The sequence below is a fragment of the Sturnus vulgaris genome, chromosome 13 (assembly GCF_052056855.1).
Source record: "Sturnus vulgaris isolate bStuVul1 chromosome 13, bStuVul1.hap1, whole genome shotgun sequence".
NCBI classification, from domain to species: Eukaryota; Metazoa; Chordata; class Aves; order Passeriformes; family Sturnidae; genus Sturnus; species Sturnus vulgaris.
In genome coordinates, this window is record NC_142255.1 from 11,762,838 (window position 1) to 11,785,228 (window position 22,391).

General features: G+C 41.7%; 1 long non-coding RNA gene across 1 annotated transcript; it reads left to right on the forward strand.

Annotated features, from left to right (window-relative positions):
* Window positions 1-265: 265 nt before the first annotated feature.
* Window positions 266-22,237, forward strand: LOC148222243 (uncharacterized). The gene is made up of 2 exons (XR_015806522.1): window positions 266-391; window positions 19,092-22,237. It is a non-coding gene; the product is annotated as an uncharacterized LOC148222243 (long non-coding RNA).
* Window positions 22,238-22,391: the final 154 nt, after the last annotated feature.

Sequence of the window (22,391 nt, forward strand, 5' to 3'; positions counted from 1 at the left end):
AACCCCAGGGAAGTGCTAAGGAAAAGCCAGACAAATTCCTGTGACTCCAGGAGCCCTTGGAGTGGCAGGTTCAGCACAGTTTGCTCAGTGACACCGAGAATCATCACAAGGCTCTTGAGGCGTTTTCCAGGCTGTTCTGTGGAGCAGCCAGAGCAGAGCCTGACTGAGCTGAAAGTCAGGACACCCTGATTCAGGCTGTGCTGCCACGGGAGGAGGGGAAAAGCCAAGGCTCTGACAAGTTACACCTACGCCAGCAGCTCCCACCAGGCTTTGCTTTTGCTCCTGCTCGCTCTCAGGGAGGCTCTTCCTGCCTTTCACTCGTCAGCCCCTGAACATTTTTCCTCTCTGGCCTCTCCAAAACACCCCCAGCTACCCCAGGGAATTCTAGCAAGTAAGTGCAAGGGCCCCTTGCCAGGCAAACCCTCTGGCATCCTCTGGCATTTTAACCAGATGTTACCTACATCTCCCTACTCACAATGATAAATGTTTCTCCATTTGTTTTGGGGTTTTTTTTCCTGTTTTTTTTTAAGTGTAAATTACAGAAGTGGAAGAAACACTAAACAATTATTGAAGTGATTTGTATTTAGTCTCTCTACTGTGCAATTCAGGAGATGTCTTTAACTTAATGCTTTAAATAGGCTTATATAACTTTTCTTACAAAATAGAGACCTAGCCTTGGAAAGAATAAAAGAGCTGGTTATGGTGGCATGGGAGGCTTAAACTTCAATGTTTCCTATTGTGACATCATTGTTTCCTCAAATCTCTTTGCTTTGTGTTTACAATATTTCTCCTGACTGCTGAGAAGAAAAGTTTCCAAGGGCTCAAGGGTTTTTTTTCAGCAGCACCCAGAAGTCTGGCACCTTACCCTAACCTTGTAAGTCTGCAAAACTGGCCTGGAAATTAAATGGAAACAGACTCTCTCTTGGGAGTCCAGCTCCCTCCTACTCCTGATTGGTCCAGAAACACTGTGAGAACAGACAGATTTTCTAGCAGTATCCTGGCACTTTCTCACCCATTCCTGGCCAAAACCAGAAAGTGTTAAAAAAATTTTTTTAAAAAATACATATATATATATAGGAAGTAGGAGGAGAGGAAAGCACTTTATATTTTTAAAACATACGTCTTATCTGAGTTTTGAGAAGAGAGTTTTGGGTCAGTTATTTTGTCTGAGTGGTTCATCTACCCCCTCTCCTAATCCCTGTGTTTACTGCAGAGCTTTGTGGTTTCCTTCCTCTAGTCCCCTTGGTTATCTGCACTGGCACAGAGCCTGGCTTCTGCTTCCCTTCCTCCCTGCACACCTTCGTGTCCCCAGCCACGGGATCCTGCAAAGTCAAGTCTTGATTCTTCACACTTCGTTTTTTGTGATTTGCAGCTACTCAGGGGCGCCCTTTGCAGGCTGTTGTGCTCAGCCCTCACTGCTTTGCCTTCAGCTTGGCCTCTGGTTTTTGGTTTCCTCCCTTTTTTTTTCTTGTTGTTTTTTGTTTTTATGGCTGCTCTGAAGTGCTCAAAGAGCTGCTGACAGCCCATGGAAAACTCAGCAAACATTCCACACAGACCACTTGCTTGCCTTTACCATCCTTTCCTAAGCCACGTTCATTTTTATTGAGGATACTTTAGAAACCAGGACTTTTAGGCTTTGGCTCATCTGCTTGTGCTGCTTTCAGACAACGTGCAGGGCTGGACCTACCTGCTCTTGCTGCAGCAGGGGCCAGCTGGAGCAGCATTTCTGCTGCATCTAGCCCAGCCTTTTAGTCCTGTGACTGCTTCCATTGGTTCCTCATCAGGAGCCTGCTCTTCAATCAGCTGTACAAGCCAAGCCCAACTGCTTCCAGCTTTCCCTGGTTCTCTTTCTCACTTCAGGTAATCCAGACAGCTAATCCCTCTCTTTAAGTTCAGCTGCTTCATTTTTATGATTGCTTTTATGATTGTTCCTTTTGTCTCTTGTTTTGAGAGGTCTCACAGCAAAGCCTCAGATGTTTCAACACTCAGATGATTGAGGATTTTGCCTGGCAGGTAAAAAATAATTTTGTAGGGAGGTGAGTGGAGATCTTCTATCATGAGCCTTGGTACTTGCCCAGCTCCTCAGCTTGTCAGTGCTGACCACCTCTAGGTAGTGTTAAGCACTTGACTGTAAACTACAGTTAAAGGCATTTTGCAGCTCAGAAAAAGGTGATCTGAAAAGTTGCCTCTGCCCTATCTCAGGCTGCCTTGTGTGACAAGCCAGGAGAGGGAGTTTCTTTTCTTATTGAGGAATTTCAGAAACTCATCTTTAATTAGGAGGTTTTGCTAAGTTCTCTTTAGCTGCAGTTGTCACAAGCAGCTCCATGTGGCATCAGGCAAAGACAGCATGTGAACAACAGAGCCCACCTCTTTTCAAATGCTCCCAAATAACCTGGGAGGCCATTTTCAAGAGCTTGCTCAAATCTGTGTTGAGTAAGGTGAGGTCAGCAATCTCGAAGTTTTGGAAATCTTGCCCCTGATGTTTTGGAATCACACCAGCTGCAGGTATTTGTGGATGCTTGTTTTGGCCACACAGCTGTGAATCCCTTGCATTAAAGTGCAGAGATGTCCCTTTATGTCACTTCCGTATTGGCACCAAAATAGCCTGAAGCACAAGAGGCAAGTGTAAAGGTGCACTGGCAATGATTTCAGAAATAATTTTCAAGATGAGGAGTACTTTATTTGAAAGCCAGTGGGTCCTTTAGATACCAAACTCAGAACCAGGTGACTGCCTCTTCATTTCTTTCTACTTCACAGTATCTTCTTCATGCACTGGAACTCTTCAGATCTTTGCTGAATGGTAGAACTTCCTTGATTCCATCATTAATAACTGTGTTGGATTTTATTTTGAAAATGTTTTCTGTATGTGCTCCCATCTCTCAGATTTTATTCTAAAACACTTTTAAGGATTGCAACCCTTGCAGGAGTCCCTACAAATCTTATGACTGGATCTCATGACAGCATCCTCTTCAATGTTGTTGATTAATCTTTGTTCTCTTGAAGGTTAGGAGGTTTGCACAAATAAGAAAGCCTTCTCTATTACTCAATAACCAGCCCAACTTCCATCCTGACACTTCAGTGGAAATTCTGACTGTTGTGGGCCAAAAGAATCTAACCGTGTTACCAAAGGCGTTATGCAAGACTAAATGAAGTTTCATTTTCTTCAGACTATTCAACTCTCTGCATAATTCACATAGTATTTTAATCATCTTTTGAAGAGTCCTTACTTTCTGAAAGGTCAGAAGTAGCCTAAAAATAGTTACTATCATCTGATGGCTGCTTTGCTGGATATGAGCCTTGATTCCCAGTGGACAAGATTTTCACGTCATAAACCCAGAGTTATCCTGGCAGTAATTAGCATCCTTGTGGATGGGCTGATACAGAAATGCAAAGCTTCACTCTGAGCTCTTGGCTTTCAGAAAGTGCTATTTATATGGAGAGCTCTTTGGGGCAGGGACTGTCTTGTTTTATGAATGCTTCATACAACTGAATCTTGAATTGGTTGAGGCCTGAAGGCACAAATGTAATTCCAAGAATAGTATGATTGAATGGCTGTGGAGACTGAGCAACCTTCTCAATTCTAGACATGACGTCAGAGCAAGAGTGAGGTGGAAGTGGGAGAACTTGTACTGTGCAGGGTATCTGCTCTTTGGATGGGAACAGGACTTCATTCTCTGGGCTTATCAATGGGTCTCTGTTAGTGAGTACTCCCAGTTCATTTCAACTTTAAGATCTCTCTGCATACAGAAATTGCTCTTAAAATCTTGAAACAGTCTATTTCCTTTTTTAAAAATACCAATGAGAGCAACCTTTTCCTTGCTTTGATTCTGCAGTGGATGCTGTGGTTGCTGCTGCTTGTTGGTAGTGAGGATACATGCAGTAACAACTGCCAAGCTTTAAGTCACTGTAATCTTGGGATTAAGACACTAAAGTGAGCTAGATCTGTTCACAGGAAATGAAGAACTTTTTTCTATAATTCTTTTTCTCACTAAGAGAATAAAATCCAGTCTTATAGAAGTCTTTGTTCCTTGATCAAGACAGGTAGGAGAAATGAAGATAGACCTGGCAGACAACCTTTTGAACATTAATCTTAAGAGTTGAATGCCCAGATGTGAACTAGATCCAGAAAAGTGATAAGTATCTTCCTGCTTTAAAGCTGAAGTGTGGTTATTTCTATTGGCCAAGATCTTACTGTTCATCCATTACTAGGCAGAGTAGAGCATTAATAATGAGGAGCTAAGGTGGCCACAAACTAGAAAGGCCTCTTGGGCTCCCAATACCATCCTGCTCAGTCTTCTGCATAAATGCACCTCAACATCTTATTCTTTGAAGATCTTTGCTAATGACCTCACAGCCTGGAAGTTGTAATCATGTTTCTGATATTTATTACCTAATCTCATTCTAAAGATGTTATTTCCTTTCCTTCCTCTTCCTTTGCACCCAGCTTCAAAGGGTGGAGTAGGAGGTAGGAGTTCAGGTTGTGGTAGGAGGAATTCAGGAAACCCCCCTAACATGTTCTTAATCCTGGCCAGATGGGAAAATTAATGCCCTGGCTCTGGCAGCTGACCTGTTTGGTTCAGAAACCTGGTCTGACAGTTATGCTGCAAACACCCAGTGGGAAAGGCCCCTTTCAGCAGGGCAAGCAGCTGTGCCTGCAGGCAGTGTGGGAACAAAGGCAGAGACTGAGGCTGCTCACAGCCCTCTGCTCCACCAGCCCAGCTGCACTGGGACTGCCACAGGTCTGCCTGGACCAGCATCTTGTTTCTGATGGAAGACAACCATTTATATATATATAAATTTATTTATTTATTTATTTATTTATTTATTTAAGAGTTCGTGGAGTCAGGCAGAATTTTCCCATCTGGCCATAATTTTTATACATATAAATATATTTTAGAAAAAATATAAAAATGTATGTAAAAATAGAGTCAGTTTCCTAGCTCTTGTGACTCTTTTGTATCTTCTTAGTAGAAGGAGGAAAGTGAGATGATCTCGTCTTCCAGTCCAACCAAATACTGAATGAGAACATACAACCAGAATGAGATTTTTAGCCATAAATGAGTTGTTTGTGCAGTTTGGTTTGTTGCTGTGGGGAGCTGCCAGCACAGCTCTAACAGAGGCATTGCCAGCCAGCAGGAGTAGCTGTAGGGAGGTAGTTTGACCATATAGGGACAGATACTTGTTATTGAGAATGTGTCTCTAGTACAATGTGTACATCCTTGAAATAGAAATAAATAAGCTTGTGTCTAGATTTGGAAAAATAACATGTGTGTGTGTGTTTATGGCAGGAAGTTTGGCCTGGCTCCATCTCCTGCTCACCTACACATTCAGCTTCTTGTACCTGTTCAGTGTCCATTATTACTGTCACAGGCTTTATTAGAACCACAGTGTGGACATTTTCTGTACTCTGACTCTGTAAAATGGGTCATGTTTCAAAATGTATTAGTACCTGTGGGTTAATGAGCCTCCTCTCTCCTTTCCAGCTGTGTTCTGCTTTGAAACTCATGCTTTTTAGCACTTTTGAAAAATATCTGCCTACACCTGTCTCTTGGCTCCCCTCCTTTCTCAGGCAGATCACAGTACTTTAACAGAGCTGAAATAGCAGTACATTGGGCATAAAATTGGGTTTAATGCTGTGTTTGCTTCCATGTTTGGTTGTGACCTCTTCTAGTCTGGATGAGACCTCAGTGAGAATGGAGTTTAATAATAAAGTGAAATTACAGAAAGCTAGAGAAGATGCCACCGCAGGTAATTTTTGTGCTGTGCTTTCATCTAGGCAGGACTGAATATAACTCTGATTCCTATTCCTGACAGCCTGTTTGACATTTCTGTCTCCTGCAGCAGATAGACTGGTCTGTACTCACACATTTGTGCAATAGCTACTGCTCAGTTTAAAAGGAAAGGAAAGAATAGAGAGGAGTCCTTGATATGTATCTAAGCAATAACTTCCTCTCCAAGGCAAACCTTCCTGGCACAGGTCACTGGTCCACACTCAGTGCTGGGTCTTGTACATGAGCAGCATTTAAAATTTACACAGCTTTTCATATGCCCTGAGCCAGGCAGTTTTCAGTGACGTTCATGCCTGCACCTTTTCTTTGATATGCAGTGGTTAACCCTTGTGACAGTCTCACAGTGCTACCTGTGCCAGTGCTGCTGGGCACTGCCAGGAGCAGATGTGCTGACACTTCCCAGGGCAGGAACTCAGCCATGCACTCAGCTGTTTACTTTTTCCTTGTTGTTAATGTTTTAATTGCCATTAATGAGGCACAAAAATATTTTTTCTTAAGATTTTTTCATAGGATTTTTCATGGTTTAGGGTATGGGGAGATGTTTTCTTTTTCCCCTCTGCTCTACTACCATATATGAATGGTGCATGGGTATGTCCCATTTCTCCCGGAACCATCCAGCTGAAACGAACTGCCAGCACCTCTCTGGGCACTGGCACCAGCTGGTAGGATATCGGCATATTTATCTTCATCTGATGCCACTTTCACCCTGCCTCCTGTGGTTTTTGCTTGTTTCCTTGAGAAAAAGAGCCATTCCATAGTCTTGGAGGTTCTGCTGTTGCTGTTGTTTGGCAGTATAAAGAGTTAGAGGAGTCTGCAGAAGAGGTTGTCAGATGAGTTAAGCTAATGATCTCCTAGCAATGATCCCTGGCAATCTTGTCTGGGTTTGGCAGTGGAAGCAATTTAAGGAGTGAACTGCTTATTACAATGACCTTTACTGCATGTGTCTGTACTCAGTAATTGATACAGATTAGCCAGGAGTTAGTGTAGCATTTTCTAATGGATTAATCCTGGAAAGCTGAATTATTTTTTTTCTTCATGGCAGATCAGGACAAGTCTGTGGCTGCTGCAGGCTTCTGTGTTCTCTGTCCTCTGCAACATCCCCTCAGACCCACTCCTTGAGGCATCAGTGCATACAGAATCTCCTCTGCAGGAGACATACACTGTGCAATTGGAATGGTACCTGTTAGCAGAAAATGCCCTCAAAACAGAGGCATAAACCAACCTAACTGTTTTAAGGGCAAAACATCTGTTTTGTTTAGAATAAAAAGGGATCTTAATTTAATTTTATTCTATACTGCACATGTAAGCACACCAGGACAGGCAACACATGTTGTCCAAGGAGCAGCAGCAGCTCTCTTTGTAAGACTATTCCATTTATGAATGCTGATGTTCCTAGGAGTGCATGCATGTACCAGCAGAGGGCACGCAGACTTCATTAAATGGGAACACGTGCTAATTAATAAATCTCAGAAGCAGGTAGGAACCTACCTGGATCTGTGTCATTCCCAGACAAAGTGCTCATTCAGCTGTGCAGAAACTGCCCGTTCCAGCAGACTGGTGTTATCTGAAACACGCAGGAAGTGAGGGGGCATAGAGCATATGTTTGAAATTACATAATCCGTAGTCAAACTGTGATCATGTTTCATGTTCATGCTTAGTCAGACTGTGGCAGTGATTAGGGTTGACTAAACAGTTACTGTAGCTCCCATTTTTTCCATTGTGTGGCATCTGCTAGCTCTGTTCATCGTTAAAGTCTCGATCCAGGCAAGTGACACGGAGTGTGGATCAGCCATAATGAACTAGAGAAAATCAGGGAGAGAGAGTCAGCAGTTTTTATAATATATTAGCACGGGATTATTGGGAAATGTGGATTTAAAAGGAAGGCTATCTGCATTTTAGAAACTGAATCAAAGCTAAACTGTACAGTAGACTCCTCTGTTCTATCCTGCCTATGCACTTGCAGTACATTCATAATCTTCATAAAGGAGAAAATGAATTGGTGAAATAGGGTGTTTTATGATAATATCCCATATGTTATCAGATTCATGCAGGCAGAATCACACTAATGAAGAGAAATTGCAGTTTATGTAGGGCTTGCAGGCCTCGCAGAGGCAGATTAACAGTGGCGAGGGTAAGAGGCAGCACAGAGCCTTGGCAGGCTGCCCGAGAGCTAATCAATGCAGATGGAGTCAAAGGGACTGGCAGCCTGATTCCCAACAGTTTCATCTCGGAGCAGGAATGACTGTATCCATCAGTGCTCCTTGATAAGACAGCCTTTAAGCTTGTGGTAAGAATGAACTCATTTGGGGAGGCAGAGGCTGAGCAATACTAAAAGCGATGACTCCACATGCGGTGCAGGGGAGAGGTGGGTGTTTAATTTTAGCTGCTGACCTGATTTCGTGCTGAATGACAAGTATCTATAGGAATCCTCAAGGGCCAATCAGTTGCTATGCTAGTGAAGCTTTTGGAGAAATGCATTTAATTTTATTCAAGTGATGCCTTTAAGGAAGCAATTATGATTTTAGCTCTCAGAAGTTTGGGCTCCTTCAGGTTGATTTCAGCTAGTGCTAAGCTGAACTTCTTTCATGTTTCATGTTGCTGAAACTGAAGTCTAATTCAGTTGTTTATTTAACACGGCACATGCTAATGTTCTGAAATATCTCAATTTTCCTCTGCTGTTCAATCTTTTTCACCAATATGAGAGCAAACTTGGTGCAGGATCAAAACAATTGATGTCCTTTTGCCATTTGCATGCACATCCTGAAGTGAGGCTTAGAAAATAAAGGGCACAACAGGGCCTTAACATCAAGGAGCTTCTTTGCAGAGTGTTCTTCATGCCTTTGTGCTTGAGGAAAGTATACTTGTGGTGACCCAGGAGAGGGCTTTCATTTTTCAAGAGGAAGACTGGCAAAGATCTCAGTCCACATATCATCAAGTCTCTTGTCATAGAAGATAATAATGAAAAAAATATGAGTTGGGCCCACACATGGGGCAGATGCTTCACTTTTCACTCGTGATAGAATCCTGGCCACTAGGAACATTAGTCACTTGGAGCCCTTCCCTTGGGGTAGTGTGTTTCTGATCAAAAATGAAGGCTGCAGTCAGCCATGAGCTTAGACTCAAATTGCTCAGTATTATTGAATGTTTAAATATTAAGTAGTAGGGCTTTTAATACTGTTAATAACGTGGTGGGAGCTCAGTTGTTATGTTCATACTCTGTTCTGTTGCTGTTACTGGCTTTATGTAGGTAAAGTATGGATCCAGGTTTGGTTCATGCCCATCTTTCCACAGTCATATTGATTGATTTGAAAGTTCCTGTTTGAAGATCACTTTGCATTATTCCCTCCCCAGTTCTGACTTCAGTGAAAAATGGCTGGACCCAAATGCCAGGCTTTGTGGATGGGATTTGTTTGTTTTCTGTGGCTAGTTGCTGACTGGAACCTCATCTGCATGTTTGTATTGGCTTTTTATTTTCACTTGTCTCTGAATCTGTCCAGTGATTAGTTTGTTGACAGATGGCTTTTCCCTTGAATAAGATACAGTGACTAGATGTTCTGAATGTCCCAGAAGGGCTCTGGCATTTGTCCTCAGGACAATGAAAAACACCCAGGCATTTTCTGCCTTCTCTGAATTTGCCTTTCATTTGTGTATTGTATAGATTCCTGTAAGGATAAGGAAAGAAAAATGTTAAATTGTGGTCATGACAGGGAAAGTGACAGGTCAAAAAGCCTTTTCCTCAGTATTAGGAAAAGGATTTTCTTGCAGTTTCTGTGTATTGCAGTTCACACTTCCTTGCTTCAGTGAATAGATATGAGGTTTACCACTTTTTGAGGTAACATAGCAAAAAGAAGGATAGGTTTGATTCTACTTGCCTTGTTCTGGCTGAATTCCCATCCCTTGCACCCATGCAAATGGTTTGAGGCTCTGAGGTTACACAAGCCATGCAGGCAGAAGACATCAGGGTTTTCACATGGGTGTAGTGGGAGCTGTGGAACATTTCCTTGGGGATGTGCAGGGAGAAAAGGACTTAATCCAACTCTGTCTCCAGTTTGAGATTGGAGATGCAGGGTTGGCATCTAAGGGAGAGGAGGAGCCCTCTCTCTGTTGTCTCTATGCTGCCCAGTCTTGAAATGGAACTGCTAAAATGCAATCACTGAAACACCCTGAAATCAGGCATCCTGTGATGCTGGGACTGGTCCCTTATCCAAAAGGAAAAGGATCTCAAAATTATAATACTTTATATAATCTCTTGATCACAGCTTTTGTGAAACAAAAGCCTCCCAAGAGCATCCTTCCTTCAACAGTTACAGATGAAAAAGCCTCATCTGAGCAATGCACTTGCTGAACCCCTGTGCTGCTGCAGCTGGGTGCTAGGGACAAACTCACCCTTTTCCCCACGACAGGGATGTGCAGAAATCCACAAACTCACCCTCTGCTTTTTCTTTTTCCCTGCACCAAATTCTTCAGTTTTGTAGCATGTGAGTCAACTTGTAAAAATGACTCACGAGCTCATTCCAGCCTTCTGAATTGGGAGCCAAATTAAAATACTACTTGCAATGCATATATTGAAGAGAACGAAAAGTGTCTGTTCTGAGTGTCAGGCATTAGCACAGCATATCTGAAGGCCTGTCTTGAGCTAGTCTGATACTTGCCAGCGGAAACCTGGTGTATAATTTGGATTCAGCTAACAGAAAAAAAATTTTGAAAATCAATACACGTTTAAAAAATCTAATTCAACTATAAATTATATTAATTGTAAATGTATAAAGTTTATTAATTTTGAAATGTTAATTTATTTATATACCAAGAATGACATTGGATAGAATGATTTATTTATAAGATACTGAAAAGGTGGTTTTCGTGCAGAGCTGCAACAGCTGGCAATGAGCTTCTCCTGTTGCTGGTTTGACTTTTGAGTAGACATTGTCTGGGGTTTAACTTGGTGTCGTGTGGGCAGGTGCCCTTAGAACTGCAGGGACAATTCTTCTCAATCTCCATCTTTGGCCTTCAGGGAGCCTTTACATCAGGGCCAGCCAGTGTTTCTGACATTGCCACCCACGTCCCAAAATGCTCTCTGGAAGCTGATCTCATGCAAGAAATGACAGCAGCAGGACTGAGATCAAGCGCACAGCAGGCAGAGCGTGACTCAGTGGGGTCAGGCTTTCCTGGCACAGCTTCTTTTTGGTGAGGTGAGGGCTCAGTCAGGCTGCACATTGACATAGTCCCAGCATCAACAGTACATTCTGAATGATGTCCAAAATTTGGCATCATCCACAAAAGCACCACCTCAGCAATCATGCAGGTCTCCACTGAGAGCATGGAGGTGAAAAATGTCAGCCCAGCTCAGCCAGGATGATGTGTGTGATGTGCACACCTTTAACTAACACTTCTTTCTGGCATATAAATCACAGCACTTTTACCTCAAGGATGTTTCTGTGGTTACTGTGAACCTTAGGGCAGGAAGGTGAGAACTGCAGCAAAAGGCAGGGAATCACCTGAGGAAAAGTTGTTTCAGAGTGTTCTCTTTCCTTCGTGTTAGTTCCTCAATCCAGCCATGGTCCTCCTTTTCCCAGGCTTCTGTGTGACTGGGGCAGAAGAGTGGTTGTATCCAAGAGCAGCACTTGCCCCAGTTTTCCTCCCTGGTCCCATACCACCACTGTACCAATTTATGCCCCATTTCCAGGACAGTGGGTGTGACATGGGAAGGTCTGTAAGCCTGGTGGGACCATGTTACCAACTTATGGATGAGCCAAAAAACCCCATATTACATTACTGGCAAAAACAACCACCTTAAATGGGAAGTGTTTCACTAAACAGCTATTCTGGTTTAAGTTCTTATTGAAAAGAAAGCAAAAACTAGTCACATGCTGTGGGAACTACATCCACAGGAATATTTTCCTTCAGGTCTAGTAATTGTAAAGATGAAGCATGAGCTTTGTTCCAGCAAAGTTCATGCACATCAAATGTGCACGCATTGTTGTCACTTATCAGTATGTAAATAACATATATGAATAATTGCCAGTAGGTGGTAGTCTGTGTTTTTCAGATAAGTTTGTGACTTAGTACTGCAAGTGCTTCATGTTTGAGGTGATTTTGAAAGATCCTGTCATCTTTAATGTATGATCTCATACCATCATTGCTTTGAATTTAGTCCCTGGTTTCCCTGATTTGATAGTTTTGTTTCACAAACATCAGCCCATCTCAGAGAGACATATTTTGATCTCCTTTTTATACTTATGGACAAACCTAACTGGAAACATTTTGAAAAGTGCCAATTAGTGTGAGCCCGGAGAATTCAAATGCATATCTTCATTGGAATGATTCAATTGCTCTCTAGTGTTTCATTTTAGGAGAAAAGCTTTTGATAAATAAATGCATTATTTTAATGTTTTATAAATTTAGAATTGCTCTGTCATAGAAGGTGTCTTGAGAGTTCCTGAAAGAGCTCACTGGAAAAGGAGCAATTCAGTTACTGGACATCACATTGTCTTCAGTGCCTCATCATGGTTTGTAGGCAAAGGAAATGAGTGACCATTTAGAAAAGATGAGGGTTTTTGTTGGAACCCCTCACTTCCTTTGCTCCTCTGTTACTCCTTTCTGAGTGTCATCAATACAAAATCAATGCTGTTCCCCCAGTTCATCACACAGGAAGAGATGCCCACGCTCCCTCCTGTGAGTGTGTGCCTGGGTTGACACTCATCCTTCCCCAGGTGAAGACCAGACCATTCCTGCAGCCTGTCTGGTATCTCTTCCTGCCTTTTCAGAGCTCTGGGAAGGTTTCTTGTTTGGCAGAAGAAGGGCATGCCAGTGGTAAAGATTCTTTCTGTGGTGTTGCCTGCCAGGAAGCAAGGCAGAGGTCGGGAAAGGCGCTATAAATATTTCTGCAGTAACTCAAAGGCAGTGAGTGTTTTGGTTGATTTGTTTTTCCTGGGGTGTGTGAGACTTCTCTCCTCTGTGCAGGTGTCTGATTCATGTGAGGCTTCCTTTTTCTTTCTTTTCCTACTTGTTTCCTGCCTCTGCAATTGTTGCTTGCACTTGCAGCACTTTTACTCAGCCCGGCAGTCCCACAGAATGCAATTAGGTTATTTGTGCAAATGCTTTTCATCATGAATACGGTCTGCAGAGTCAGACCTTTTGCTTCTTCCTTCTGCTTCTAACCTGTCCCTCCCAAGTTTCCTTTCTCATTGTTTTCCCTTTCACTTATGTCTGCCTGCTGTTAGAGCAAGCTAGCAGAGAAGGAAGTGGGGGAGGGCTGTTTCTGCAGGGGTTTCAGTGCAAATAGCTGCATGGCTTATAATTTCTTGAGCAGATTAGGCTGTTCTTGGCATGCACTCAGGCTGAGAGAGAACTGCTTATTGCCAGGTGAAGTTAATGTGTTTGTGCCACCAGTGTCCACGAGCTGCACTGGCAGGAATTGCAGTGAGAGTAAGGAATGATCAGTTCTTGGCCCTTGCCAGGAGCAGAATTAGTGATCCCAGAGGAGCTGTGCAGATGAGATCTGTGTCTGTCAGGTCAAACAGATCCCCACTGAGTGCAGGGAGCTGTAGTTGTCCTGTGTGTGGAGGAAGGCTTGGGCATTGTCGTGGCCAAACCTCCAAATCAGAAAACTTCCATCTCTAAATGAACCATCTCTGGTTCCACTTTATTGCAGCTTGTTTTATATTTACTTTTCTACGCCATTTTTTTTTCTCAAAGTAATACTTATCTCTATTAATGAAAGAAAATGCAGAGTGATAGACATAGGTGTTAAAGGTGATCACACAATCTTACAGCCTGCTTCCAGTCCCAGGCAGCCATGTCCAACCACTTCAGGACAGAGGTGAAATGTAGTTAACCTGCCCTGTTTGCCTTTCTGTGTTATCTGTTCTTAACCTGCTCCCTTGAGATCTAAGTTGACTGTGTAAAAGGTGGAATAAAATCTGATTTTGTGACGAAATAATTTTTATTGACTGGAAGTGAATGGTATCAAGTAAGCATCCAAAGCTGGAGCCCATTTGGAAAATGCTGAGCTTAATATTTCTGTTCTGCTTTTTGTGGTTACATGGCAACTGCTAGAGGCAAACTCAAGTGAGAGACATGCATACTACCCACATGTGTGTCCTCCCTAATTTATAAATATACCTGTGAGTATACTGATAACAGAAAACAGATTAGTGAGAGTTGGTTTCATGCTCGGAGATTGAGTTTCATGAGAAATGTAGATTGAAGGGAGGAAATCTCAGGGTCGGAAGCTGGTTGTATCGTGTGGAAGGCAAGAAACCACAAACTCAGTAGCAGAGAAGTACTGCAGAAACGAGAACAGAGATGCTAATTTAGCAATTGAAATCAGACATGCCAGAGACACTTAAATTGTGTTTTCTTTTTATAGAAACAAATAACCCATCCCGGAGCAACAGGATCTCTGGACCCTGAATGTTTCTGTTTCTTCTTACTGGGTGCACTGGTGACAGCACCATGTGTGGTGATAGGTCCCAAAACTCCTCTGAGTTTTCTATTGGGAATTAAGTAGAGGAGTGGGAAGCAGCTTTACCTAAGTGCACACAGTATATAATCTATGAATGAATACAGAATGGGAGTTAGATGGGTCATTGTTCTTGGGATAGGACCAACATAGCCATGCTTCAGTACTCTAAAGAGATTCTCCTTCTCAAGCTACATGTAACACGGGTTTGTGCTTAGACATGTACCATGTCCCAAACACACCAGTTCCCTTCACTGTGCCTGAACTGCCTTGGTCCTGGTCTAGACAGTCCCAGACTGGGGCCCAGTGCTAAGGATTTTCATCTGACTCTCAAAGTGCTTTCCCTCTGGATTCAGTTCTCCCTCTTGAGTTAACATGGTCTGAAAAAAACAAAAACAAGGACCTTGAGAATTGTTATTTCCATCTTCCTGTCAACATTTTCTTTCTGCTAGGAAGCAGGAAAAGCATGAGGATGACACACTTCAGTTCATGCTCTCACTCCAGCTGCCAGAGCTGTAGAAACTGGGGGGCTTTGACAAGGCAGATTTGGTGAGGCTGAACTGGGACTTGTTCCATTACAACTTCCCACTACAGCTGTGGGGAAAATCCTGACTGGAGAGCCTTTAACACTGATGGTGATGTGCAAGTCAGAAAGATGTGGACAAACCTCCAGCTCACTGGTTGATATTCTAGAAATATCTAGAAAATTCTAGATTCCAGAAATCCCATCAACTTTCACCCAAGACCTTTGCTTCCTGGTGTAGATGCTGCAAGTTAAAAGTACAATTGAGGTTCTTTACAAAAGTACAATTTGGATTCTTTACCTGAAGTACAGTTTTGACTGGGAGTTACTAAAAGGCAGTAAAAATGGAAGCATGTTATGCTTTTTTCAGAGTCCCTTCTTGATGATTGTCATTTGAAGGATGAGGATGTTGAATTTGCTACGTTGCACAAAGTTATGGCAGCTGTTCCATATTGCTAGATTGGAAATTAAAATGGAGATCTATTTAATTGTCTGACACTTCCAACAAGCTTGAAAGCAAAGCTTTAAAACGTAACAGAACTCTAATCTGGGTCCTGAGGGGTAGTCAGTAACATTAAAAGCAAATGTCTTTTTCCAAATGGCCTTTAACTACTTTGTGTCTTTTCGTTTTTGTTGCTAAATTCTGCTTTTCATGGCAACAATTTGATGAAGTGAACAGAATTTCTGAGAATGTCAAAGACAAAATGCTAAGTGAGAACATTTCAGCAGGTCTAGTCTGTTATGATAATAAATATTTTCAGGAATGTTTAAGCTATGCTAACCTTTAAAAAAGAATGGCTCACATTTCTATTTTCTTTCTTCATAAATGTCTGGTGCCTGAAACTTCTTAACAGTTTCTTCATCTAAAGATAAGACTGAGTTTATCTCTACCTGTAAAAGGCAATGCAATCTCTTAGTTTAGGAATTTCTAGAACCTTTGCCTGTCAACACACAGTCAAATCCAACTTTTGATCCTAGTGCTGCTGCTTTAGCAACATCAATTTTTATATAGACTAGAAAAACTCATAATATAGGAAATTGTTCTTTGAATCATGTATAATTCCAGACCTGTGCTTCAGAACTCAAAATTATCCAGTTTGATTTGTTGTCACCATAAAATGTTGGTTAAAAGCATTAATGTTTTTATCCAGTAATTCTTAATCCACAGGAAGAATGCACTGTTGACATCTTTGCAATTTTTTGTTGTCCTGAATATGCCAGTTCATCTCACTCATACTGAGCATTAATCACTAAATGTAGCATTGTGATGTGTTCAGGAAATATTTGAGGAAGCTTTATAAAGTGTTATTGTGTTGTTCCTTGTGGATGAAATTCACCTGCCTAGAGCTGAAATAAATAAGTGACAGACTCTTCTGCTGAGGCACCTCCAATTCCACTGCTCCCTGTGCTCTGTTTTGCTTCCCACACATCCTGTAATGACGAAGGTGCTCTGTTCTAAAATGCCATTTGCATTTCCAGGGGGGCATACTGGGAAGTATGAAGGGCACAACAGACCCTGGAAAGAGCAATGTGCTGTTGATTAATCTGTCCTCTGGATGAACCCTGGTAAAAACGTGCGTTTCCAAAATTCTGAAATAATCTGTGTACAAATAATGGCAGGAGGAGTTCTCTCTGGAATTATATGACTGCATAAATAAGCAGTTCTTCAGTGCAGCATGTGGTTTTCTAATTTCCAGTAAAATGGAATGAGTCACACATGACAACAGCATTGCCACTAACCAGTGTGGCATGGCATCTGAAAAAGATAGCACTGGAAGGGTGTGAACTGCAGAGCAGATGATGGGGCTTGAAACATCTTGTTTGCTTTGGCAGAGCAACCAAAATCTTGATGCTTTCCCACAATCTGCTCCAAGGATATAGGTTTTGCTGTGCTGTATCAGATTATTACCCTGGGAATTTGTGTGTCCTGCCTTTGCCAATGGACAGCTCTTGATGCTTCAGATAAAGATAAATGCCCAGACTTCTCACAGGGGAATTCCAAAGTTAGATGGTGTGTGTTCAAGCAGGGGTTTACATTACTGCAGATTACCAGGAGAGGGTTTTTCTTTCTGGTACCAAATCATAAAGGATGCATCTACTCAGGCAAAAAAAGTCTCAAGACAGCTCCCAAGTCCAGGCTTACATACCATACATATCATTTATATGTAGGTACATGTGTTGGTATGGGCCTTAGGCTGAGTTCACTCCAGAGGGCGAGTCTAGCCAGAGTCATGTCTTAGCACAGGCCCAGGACTTTCTTCCTCATGTCTGGAGAGTTTCTGCTAGGCAGCACAGCTGCACAGGAGCAGAGCATCCCATGGCTGCTGCTGCCATTGGACCCTGAGTCTGAGAGGAGGTCATGCAGAGTCTCAAAAGATGAAGGCCCAAATTAAAGGGATTAAAAGCAAAGCCCTTCTCTTCATTTCTGCACCTCTAGAATTGGGGATCAAATCTTCTGGTGGTAATAATTTAGAAACTCAGAAAATTTTCAGTTCAAAAGCAAGATGGAAATGACCTAGCACTTGGGCCCTGTTACAGGGCATTAAGGTTGTCAACTTTGTAGTCATGAGTGACTTCTGCCCTTTTGGATCTCTTATATGAAAGTGCTGTCAGACACTTTTTCCTTTGAATGTTTCTCTGAAGGAACACTTGTTAAAGGGGGGATGGGAAGAAGGTGCAAGTAATTCTTTTTCTTCTCTTGACATATCCCCAAACACAGCCATATTTAGGAAGAGTTAATGGTGATGTTCTAGGTGCCCAACATTACATTTTCGTTGCTTTATGTTGCTTCCTCCCCGTCAGTATTGTCCACTCTAAGGGCTCAAGGAGTATAGTAGTTTAAGCTGCAGTTTAATTCCCTGTAGATGGAGATTTGCTGTGACAGAAATGCCTGCTGTCCTGGCAGTCTCTCACATCTGCTGGAGGCAAAAGAGTATGTCAGACAATAACTCTGCCAGCAGATGTGGTTCTGTAGGGACAGTAGTGTCTGTGGTACGAAAATTCCCTCCCAAAATCCAGATCTGTGGGGACAGTAAGCGTCTGTGTCAGTGACAACTTTATAGCATCTGCTGGGACAGTAATGCCTGTGATACGTAAATGCATCTCTGCATCTGCTGGGTCAGTCAGAGAGAGATGTATTGTATATATCCAGTTTTACATGTGAAAATCTCCTTCTCTTTAGTTCGGGGGATTTGTTTGATTCCCTTTCCCACAGAGTTAATAAGAACGATTTTATGTAAGAAGAGCTGAAGGTATTTGTGAGTCTTTTGCACGTAGGACAGACATTGCCACATTTCAGCTGCCAAGAAATACTGCTACATTTTCTCCAACCATGGTATTAATCATTAATGGCTTTGTTCTCAATGAACAGCCTGAGTATCTTCAATGATGCTCTTGTGAGTGCTAATGCTTTGTGGTTGCAGTGAGAGCATCACATGAGAAATGTGTTTGTTCAGAGAGGAGGAGATGCACCACAAACACAGCATTCTGACCCAGAGCAGATTTCAAATATTCCTAAGTACAGGTGTGCACAGATAAAGATTTTTAATTTGGCCTCATCTCTAGGTTAAGCACTGAACCCGCGTTAGGAAGGATTGCACTGGGGGCAGTCAATTTTCCAGCAGCAGCTACTCCATTCAGATGTCAGAGTATTTTGCTACAACAAAGGCTTATGTTGACATTTTTTCTTGGATAGAGACAGATGCAAGAGCTTCTGCCTCAAGGTTATCCATTATACCGTATATTAACTAGATGTTTTAACACGAGGCTTCCTGCAGAGACAGCAGTGAATGATGATTAATACTTATCAATTAAAATCTAATCTTTTCCCATGTGTATTTATATGCTGAACTTCAACCTACAAGGCAATTCTGTGACAGGAATTAGATATTCTTTTGTTGGAGAGCACTGGAATTATGGTCAGGGATGTATTATTCACTCGTTTATTGTGAGTCTTGTGTTTGTGCCTGGTTTTTGCCTAGGCATTGTATATAAACATAGTCTCTGTGAAAAGGAGTTTATAAACAAGTACCATTAAAGGGACAATTATTTTCTTTTTCTTCATGTAGCAGCTCTGAGTAGGAGGTGAGGGATGCAGGAGAGAGGAAGCTAAGGTTGTACTTGTTTTATGACCATAATTATAATTAACTATTTGAGAGATTAAAGTTTTATTAAATTTTAATTATAATTTACTATTTCAGAGATTAAAACTGATTAAAAAAGACTCAAGGTTATGAGGTACCTCACAGATCTATGAGTTATCTAGCTCAGTCTAAACATACAGATATAAATCTTTTTTTTTTTCCCCTTTTTAATCCAGCCCCAGTTGAACAGACAGTGCCCACGAGTGCAGTAGGTGCGTGGCAGCCTGGAGACGCCAGCACTGCATGGCAGGAGCAGAGCTGGCCCACGGACCATGGTAACAAAGAGCTCCAATCCCGCAGCCGGGAGCGGGAGCGCTCCACTGAGAGAGGCAGAGAAGAGAGCTGCTGGCAGGAGCAGACGGGGAGGATGAACTCCAAACACGTCGTGTGAGAGCAAAGGAGAGGCAGAAGGGATTTTCATTTTAAAATCTCTTTGGCACAGTTGTTAAACACCACTTAATTCAGATACACCCCGGTTCACGAGCGAGACTCAGGGCGGAACAATAACTGAAGGAGACCACTCGCAACCCTGGTGGAGAGACTTAAAATGGGCAGGTGATCCGGCTGGTTAGTTCTGATTTATTACAAAGGCATCTTTATGCTTTTTGAATTCCCTTCCATCACTCATGTTAAACAAAACTGCATTCTTATGAGGCAGTTCATCCCCTGTATGCATGCACACGCTCATTGCTCATGTCACACTACCAGCAAAGGCATATGAAGGAAGTGCAGTTATGTGATGCCTATTACAAAAATCTTTTTTGTTTTATTATACTGGAAACAAGCACTTTAGTAAAGCTGCTAGGAACTGGTTCGGGTTTATGGTACTGTATCAACATTTTCAGACTGATGGTGACTGTTAAAGGTGCGAGACTTTTTCTGGTTTGCAGCAAAATTGCTTTTCACAACTTGTCCCAGAAGATCTTTGTTTTAAAAGAAATATTTTGCAAATGAATTCTGTAACAGGGAGAGGTGTGGAATTATGTGGATGAAAGTGCATGTGGAAACATCATCTTCCCGTTTTGTATTTTTTGATGTGACATTCTTCATCACAAGGGAAAGAGGCACTTCTGCAGCTTCCCTACCCCTGAGCCTGCTACCAGCTCAGAGAGACATCACAAAGCCACTCACTACTCAATCTCCATTTTATTTCTTGTCGTTTATTAACACAACCATACTGTTTTGAGAGCTCGGCCTATCCCTTAGTAAAAGCATTCAAAGTGGCTGGAACAACTGGTGAAAAAATGATAAACATTTTCAGCTGAAATTGGTCAGATTAAGGATGAGTTGTTTATAAACATCTTGTCTAGAACTGTCAAGAGGTGGAGCTAACATCACTGAAAGATGATAAATTCTGACACGGTGCTCTGAGATTTCACTGCCACCGAATGTAGGTTAATATGGGATTCAATAGGAAATCTGGCTTGTGTATTGCTGCATATTACAGGAAACGAAGGAACTTGTCATTTGTCTGCAGATTGCTAATTGCAGTTTATTGCACATGCAAAAGGTTAATTTGGGTATGTTATAACAGTAATCACATGAATTGCCTCAGAATAAACCATACCCCTACACTGACTGATGAGCTGGCCTGTGACATTTGGGACATTATTTTGTAATGTTATAGGAAACAAGAATTTTGAGTAAATGCTGTAAAAGTGGACAGCAGTGTCCTTAGGTGTAAAAAACCAGAACAGACCAGTTACAAGTCTCTGGTATGAAATACTTTCCCTTAACCCTTAATTTAATTATTCCCTGAGATGCATGTAATTTATTCTTTGTGATTATCTAAAACAGAAGACTCATGTATTCTAAATGAAAATTATATCCTATTCTTATTATTGTTAATGCTTTGTATTTAGAGGAATATTTAAAGGTCTGAGATGAATTCGTGACCTCCTCATGCTAGGTGCTGTATATGCACACACAGTAAGCTCACTGCCCCAAAGACCTTACACTTTAATTAAATAAAGGTTGGAGGAAGGAAGTTTTATTACTTCTGTCACAAATGGGAAATGATAACAGAGAGAAACTAAAAGGACTGAGAATTACACTCCTCCTGCAATGAATCCTGTATTTGCCTGTAATATATCCTCCCTTCCTGCTTTTGTTAAGTTGCTGTAAATTGCTAGGTAGATGGTTGGTCTCTCCCCCAGAGATGGAGTTTAATTCTGTGCATGTTTCAAGGTTTTATGGAACGAAAGGCGTTCTGTAGATAGATAACACTTTAATTTAGACCTGATTAAGTTATTCTGAAGCAATACTTTTGTGGAGGGAGTAGATGTGTATGAATCTGGTGCACATTGCTTGTTGCCATATGAACATACTACTGCTTAGCTGCTGTGCTCCCTGGGGGCTGTGCTGGTGGTGCATGGGGGTTTTAAGGTACATCAGTATAACTTTTTAATTGTTATTATCGCCTGTAGTTCGCTCTTAAATGTCTTCTTCCAAAATAGTAAAACAGAGTTGAATAGTGCTTGAGATGTTGGAGCATTCCACAGGATTCATGGGGCTCTTGGAACACCAGTGCAGGTTTAGTCTCCCAGAAATGCATCTTCTTCTCCCCATGCTCCCTGGAAGTATCGTGCTCATTCTGAAATGCATTTCAAGCATTTTTCACTAGAGCTTCTAGCTTAACATTAAAAATAAAGCCAGCTCTGCCTGGAATCTTGCTTTGGGAAAATTTTTACTATAGAGGAACATAAACCTGAAGATAACTTATTTCCCTTTTTCTCCTTGTTCAGTACAGTGATCAGTTTAAGCAGATGGGGCAGGAAAGGGAAGGGAGAAAAAAATCGGTACAACCCAACCACTCTCCTCATATCTTTGCATTTCAATATTTATGACTCTCACTGTTGGATTCCAACAACACTAATTCTCTACACTGATGTGTCTTTCCCTCATCTCATTTCTGTCCTGTCCTGCCCCTGTCTGGTAAATGGGTACAGTGATGTTCTGTCTCACAGATTTTAGACTCCTTGAATTAAAAAGAGTGCAAAGAAGCAGAGTTTTTTAAAAAAAAATTATTTTGTTTAATAACAAAGAATATTATTTTCTTTTTATAAATGTTATGGATCCTTGAGCACTTACAAGTAACCTCTTGTTTACCCAATGGAAACCAGCACTGCTGCCTATGGAAGTAAATGTGTAGAGTAAGTAATCTTTTAAATATGAAACTTCAGTTTCCTTAGTTGGTGGGACACTTAGGAAAGCACATAACCAGTGTGTACCCTTGCTAGAAAACAATCCACTGGAGCTTTGGTATACAACACTCAAACATCCTGATGAAGTGACAGTAATTTGCAATAAACACCGCATGTAAACAATTACCTGTGACTTGTTACACTTGTTTGTACAGGCAGCTGGCTAAACAGATCTGTGTGCACTTGTAAACGTCTGTCCCTGTCACACCTGATACTGGAAAACAATTGCTTATTATATGATTAGTCTGAAAAAGTCAGGGTCTTGTACCTGAC